The sequence below is a fragment of the Vulpes lagopus genome, chromosome 2, assembly GCF_018345385.1.
Source record: "Vulpes lagopus strain Blue_001 chromosome 2, ASM1834538v1, whole genome shotgun sequence".
In the NCBI taxonomy this organism is placed as follows: domain Eukaryota; kingdom Metazoa; phylum Chordata; class Mammalia; order Carnivora; family Canidae; genus Vulpes; species Vulpes lagopus.
In genome coordinates this window covers 16,568,928-16,575,286 of record NC_054825.1, presented here as the reverse complement: position 1 = coordinate 16,575,286, position 6,359 = coordinate 16,568,928, and the positions used below count along the sequence as shown (strand labels likewise).

The 6,359-nt window shown below is 44.6% G+C and overlaps 1 protein-coding gene across 2 annotated transcripts in view; it reads right to left on the bottom strand.

Moving 5' to 3' along the window:
* Nucleotides 1-409: 409 nt before the first annotated feature.
* The window catches only part of DCLRE1A (DNA cross-link repair 1A), a 58,343-nt gene continuing 52,393 nt past the window's right edge, over nt 410-6,359 (bottom strand). For both annotated transcript variants that reach the window (XR_005985982.1, XM_041743342.1), the window contains one exon: nt 410-3,578. The gene's annotated coding sequence lies outside the window, so the exon portion shown is untranslated. The remainder of the gene's footprint in view (nt 3,579-6,359) is intronic.

Sequence of the window (6,359 nt, the reverse complement as noted above, 5' to 3'; positions counted from 1 at the left end):
ACCTGGTCCACTGCCTGATACGCAGTGAGTACTCAAGTTTGGTTATGCAGCTCCTGCTTTGATAATGCTATTTTTTCAGTAAGAATCATCTCTGAGAAGTAGGACCAAGGTTGGCCATGTGGGGGAGGCATTTCTGTAATGTTCAAATTTTTCTTTCTTTCTTTCTTTCTTTTTTTTTTTTTTTTTTTGCAAAGAGCCTGTCACTTTTATTTAAGAAAAAAATACAAGTGTGGAAAATAAATAAATTTTATATTTGTTATATAAATATATATCTCATATATTTATATTTGTTTATATTTATTATTTATTACATAAATGTAAATATAAGCAAATATATTTTAAATAAATGTGTACATGAATATATAAAATTTATGTAAATATATACATATATATTTAATTTTTATAAGTAAGAAACCAAGCCACCTCAGTAAAGGAAATGCAAAACCATCAATATAAAACTGTTCAGCACCAACAATGTGGGTGGATACACTGCTTTGAAGCCCGAAGGTCTTTCCCTTGTTTGGCTCAGAAGTCTACACTGTAATGCTAATAAAAGCTAAAATTAGGTAGATGGACAGACATTAGCCACCGGGCCTTAAGCCCCTCATGGGATGAGCTAAAGCCTCACCCAGCTCACAGAATTCCTGGCGCCCAGCCTCTTCTCAGTACTCCAGAGTGAGGCGGTGAGCCAGCTTCCAGCCCTCTCTCCCTCCCTAATCATCTGCCTGCAGCTGAATCAGCCAGGGGTCTTGTTAAGGGGATCCTACTCTAGGGGCTCCTTTCACAGGAGGGCTTTGCTCCCCAAAGGAATCCCTAGGGCACATTCCAGGATTCCCCCACCCACAACCCAAGGATTCTGATTCCATAGGTCCAGGGTGGGCCCCTGGAATCTGCATTCTTTTTGAAAAATATTTAAATTCAACTTGCCAACATATAGTGTAACACCCAGTGCTCATCCCATCGAGTGCCCTCCTTAATGCCCATCACCCAGTTACCCTATCCCCTGCCTGCCTCCCCTTCTGCAACCCTTTGTTTCCCAGAGTCAGGAGTCTTCATGGTTTGTCTAGTCTAATGGCCACTCCCAGGTGGAGTGGACAAGGGGCAATCGAGCAGCATCATCCCCGGGGGGCATGGAGTGAGGCAGGTGTGTCTCCTGAGAGGCTACAGAATGTGGAATGTGCATGTGGGAGTTTTTCTTTTTTTTTTTTTTTAATTTATGATAGTCACACAGAGAGGGAGAGAGAGAGGCAGAGACACAGGCAGAGGGAGAAGCAAGCTCCATGCACCGGGAGCCTGACGTGGGATTCGACCCCGGGTCTCCAGGATCTGTGCCCTGGGCCAAAGGCAGGCGCTAAACCGCTGCGCCGCCCAGGGATCCCCATGTGGGAGTTTTTGAGGGGCGAGGGCCCACAGTTTTCAATGATTCTGGAAGAGGCTAATGGCAACCACCCCCTGCCTCCTTCTCCAAAAAGAACCCTATTCCGGAGGTGAGAAACCCAGTGTTCGCTCCTTGCTCTTGGCCCCTGGGGAGTGTCCTAAAGGGCCTGCCAGAAGCAATGTTGTCTGGACTCTGTGCTGCCGCACGCCGTTAGATGCCCAGGGCATTGGGGTGGACATAGGGGACTTGGCGCTCAGCTTCAGGTGAAGCCAGTCCTGCAGGCCAGGCCGTTCCTCAGCGGCCCCCTTCATTCTCTGTGCCTTCCCTTCCCAGAGCCGGGGCCAGCCACTCTCCCCCAGGATTCAACCTGGGTCCCTGCCCCATGAGGGGCCTTTCTTCCTCCTAACAAAGGTGGTGACCCCAAGGAAAGCTGCTGACTGAACCTGCCCGGAAGTCTGGTGATCAAGGCTTGTGCCCCAGAGCCCTGCTTTCGGAGTCCTTCTCTGCCGCTGGCGGAGAGCTGAGGACAGGCTGCTGAGGGGTGGGGGCAGGTCTCCAGGCCAGGCCTAGAAAGACTTGTGCCTCATATTAATATAATTTCCCCAGAGCCGAGAGACTGGGACAGGCCTCCTCACGCCGCCCACCCCCAGCCACATCCACACCCGTCCTCAGTGCAGTGATCCCTTTCCTTCCAGAGATACCCTTGATGTTCATTCCAACTCGATTCCAGGTCGATAAACATGGGCTGGGGCCCGGGGACCGCCGAGTGATTGAGCCTGCTGTCCTTGGGGGGCGGGGGGGGGGGGCTGTTCTAGGCATATTTCTGGAGGAAAGGCAGTAACAAGCATGGATTATAAGCTATTCTTGGTCATCGTATCCCAGGCCTGGTGCAGTTCTTCTGTCTTGCTGGGGAAGAAAGCAGAGCCCAGAAATGGGAAGAGGCTGACCTGGGCTCTCCAAGGCCCAGGACACACGTCCAGCTCCCAGACCAACACCTTTACTTCAGGGCTTTGGGAGGTGCCACCTCTCTGGGCACTCCTTCTTGCTATGGCCTCGTGCCCCTAAAAACCCGCTCCAGAGGGAGTCCATATCTTTCTACTTTGTCTCTCTGCTGAGAATGCAAACTATCCAGAGTCGATTCTAAATAGCAGCTGGTGAGATATGCAATGAATGCGCAAGGCCAAACACATCCACTCTTACTTGAAGTTCCTGACATCTTTGCATAGGTTCCAGAAAGGCATTTGTGGTTGAGTGAACCACTGTACACGTACATATATGTACGTATGTGTGTATGTGTATGGAGAGAGAGAGAAGACAGGTGTTATTAAATAACAATAACACTTTAATAAGCTGAGAAGCCCAAGCACCACAACACCCCCCACCCCGGCCGCCCCACCTTTCTCTTTAGGACTTTTGCCAAATGACCTTCCCTTAGGATGATAAGGAGAATTTAAAGTATCATAAACAGGCCCAAAGGGAGAGGCCTTTCAGATTCAGAATGTGGATTAACTCAGAGTTCTTTAGCGAAGTTGAATTTCCAGATATGCAAGAAATGTGTTTTATTGGAAAAAGTCTTTAAAACATCTGAGTTGATGAAATCTTTGTCTAATCATCAAGGATCTGGAAGGATTTCGGAAGCCATTCTCAATACCAACTCTGGCTAGATGGTTCTGGAAAACCAAGCGTTTAAGTGAATCTTGCACTCACAGTACTGGGCTCTGAAGCTGCCCAGTTCAGTAGCCAATAGCCACGTGTGACTTTTAAAATTTAAACTAATGAAAACTAAATAAAATTTCAATGGAGTTTTCCAGTCACATTAGCCACATTTGAAGTGGTCAGCAGTCCTATGTGGCAAGTGACTTCAGTACTGGACAGCACGGATAGAGACTATCATCACAGGACATTCTGGTGGACGGTGATGCTCTAGAATGGACTGCTCGTGGTTAAAGCTGGGGCTGGGAAAGCAGTTGATGTTCTAAACATACATAAACTAAGAGTTAATAGGCCAAGAGTGTGAGAGGTTTTGTTATTAAAGCCCATTCATCTCTAATTCGGGGTTCTGTGACATTTCTGTGAGGGGTGCTTGGTTATCTTGATGGTGATGACTGTGGTGCTGTCATTTGCTTACCTCTTGGTTCCCAAGTATGTTCTGGAGAAGTGAGACCACCAGGAAAATTATTGGAAGCCCAGTACAATCACCCTATCAGAAAAAGTAGAGAACAATTAATTACCAAACTGCACAGCAATGGAGGAGTTCAGAGAGGAAAGAGATGAGGGTGAGTGCTAATCATGCCTTGCGTCCAGGGTGGTCATGCTACCCAGCCTTACCACAGCTTTGTAAAACCATGTTTTGGCTGGGGCAACTAAAACATAGAGAAGTTAAATAACTTGTTCGTGGCTAGAACATGACAGAACTAGAATTTAAACCGGGCAGATCGGCTCTGGAGGCCACAAGCTGAACTCTACACCGTGATGAAAGCCTCCTGGAGGAGGAGGTGGCTTGATGTCCCAGAAGAAGATAATCCCCAAGGCTCAGTGATGTAGACGCCGAGCCTAGAGCACACTTTCCCAGTGAAACAGGGAATGTGTGGAATGACTCAGTTTTCTCATCCAGCACTGATTTCAATAATATCCATTCATCTTCTGGGCCTCTTGCCCAAGGGAACCTTAAAAGTCCACACCGTATGTTCCGGGAACCAGGAGAATTCTCTGGAGGCTCCTGTCATGACTAGTTAGCATTTTTTACACCTCTCCTTTTAGATGGCCATCTGGTTCCATATAACATTCAAGTTAACAAGCAATTAATGCACAGCTCTGATGACAGAGGCTGCTAGGCTGCTCCTCTGGACAGAAGATGAGTAATAAAGAATCCTTGACTTTGCAAAGCTCATCATCAAATGAAGGTAATACAAACATACACATAGAGAGCTACAAGGCAAGTCCATGATCCTAAATCCTTTGTTCAAAGAACCAATTCAGCATTAAATGAATAAATAATTTACAGGCTAATCCTATATAATAGGTTTGGGAAAAACTTCACAGGAAGGGTGACTTTTCTTTTTTTTGCAGGTGTGGAGGATGGAATTGTACCTCTGGCCAAACCCCCAGTGTACAGCCATCACAATAGAATTAGCAGAGCCAGAGGTTCTCCAAGTCCTGTAGTACAGAACTCCTCCATACTTACACAATCCGAGCCCTTTGAATTGTCACCATCAGTGACAATTTTGAGCACCTCTTGGGTTCAGGGTGCAGTGCCAAGCACCAGTGATATTAACAGGAATGAAATATGTTACCTCAGAGAGGTGATAACCTAATTAAGGATATGGGTGTAAAAATTGCTTAGAGCTGAACATTTCCCAAATAGAACTTAGGTATAGATTCACACAAAAACTTTTCCATAAATATTCATAGCACCATTATTCATTAATGGCCAAAAAAAGTGGAAATGTCCATCAATCAATGTAGGGATAAGTAAAATCTGATATATCCATATGATGGGATATGATATAGTCATAAAAAGGAATGAAATACTGACCTTTGCTACAAATGGATGAACCTTCTAAACTTTATGCTAAGTGAAAGAAGCTAGTCACAAGAGGCCACATGTCATATGATCCTGTTTGCATAAAATGACCAGAATACACACAATCAGACAGATGGAAAGTAGATTTAGGGGAGAAGTGGGATAAGAGGGTGACTGCTCATGGATACCGATGGGGTTTCTTTTTGGGGTGGTGAAATGTTTTTGGAATTAGTTGGTGGTGATGCTTGTAAAACCCTGGAAATACACTAAAAACCACTGAGTTGTAAACCTTAAAAAGGTGAATTTTATGATATGTAAATTATATCTCAACAAAAACATATAAAAGTAAATTTCACTCATTTCACCCAGACTCTAAACTGGGGTAGGGAAATTGGATACCAAGGCATTCCCCCCAATCTTGGAGATAGGCTTCATCTATAGCTGATGAAGAATAAAGACAGGAACAGTCTTCCCCTTGGACTGATTGAGCAGCCTTTTCTAAAACGTTACCTCATGCATGGATGGTAAGGGCATCCCTGTGTAAGAAACAATGATTACCTGATTAATAAAAAATCTCCAACTCCCTTATAGGTTGTAATTCTCATTACCATCAAATCTTATAAGCACCTCGGAATGCCTGGGTGGCTCAGTCAATCAAACATCTGACTCCCAATTCCAGCTCAGGTTGTGATCTCAGGGTCATGAAATCGAGTCCCACATCAGGCTGCTCAGTGCAGAGTCTGCTTGAGATTCTCTCTCTCCCTCTGCCTCTCCCTCTGCTTGCGCTATCTCTCTATATAATAAATAAATAAAATCTTTTTAAAATTTTTAAAAAATAAATAAAAGTACCTCAAGGACCAGAGAACCTGCTTAAAGACTCATTCATACTAAGGTGTAAACAACTATACGAGTCTTCATTTAGAGCAGAAGGATGGCAAGAGAGGACAAGAGAGCACTCAGTACCTAAAAGGGTAGGATACACAGTACCAGACCACAGAAAAAGGAGAAAGATACCAAAAAACCATCTAAGACAAACTTTCCCAAATTGCCAATAGCTAGGTAGCTATCGATACTGTCTAAAGGAGTTAGAAATTATCTTCCCTACTCTAAGGACTTCTAGGAACTGTTTTGAAAACATACCTGCTCTTTTGCTCAATCATATTTAGGCCTGGTAGGATTTCTTGTGCTCCAAAGAAAGGTAACTCCTTGATCAAGTGTTTTTTGCCTTATATGCTAATCTGATCCTGTTTTCTCATAAACTTATCTTGCCACCAAAACAGAACAAAACCCACAAAAACCAAAAATCACACAAAATTTGACACTATAGTAGAAAAGTCTTCCCAGAGCCTAAACAATGACCAAATCGTGAGGACCCAGCTAGGAGATGAGAAGCTCTAGCAATGGCTAAGCAGAGGAGGAGTAGGGCTTGAAGTCAAGGGAGATCTTTAGGAAGAAATC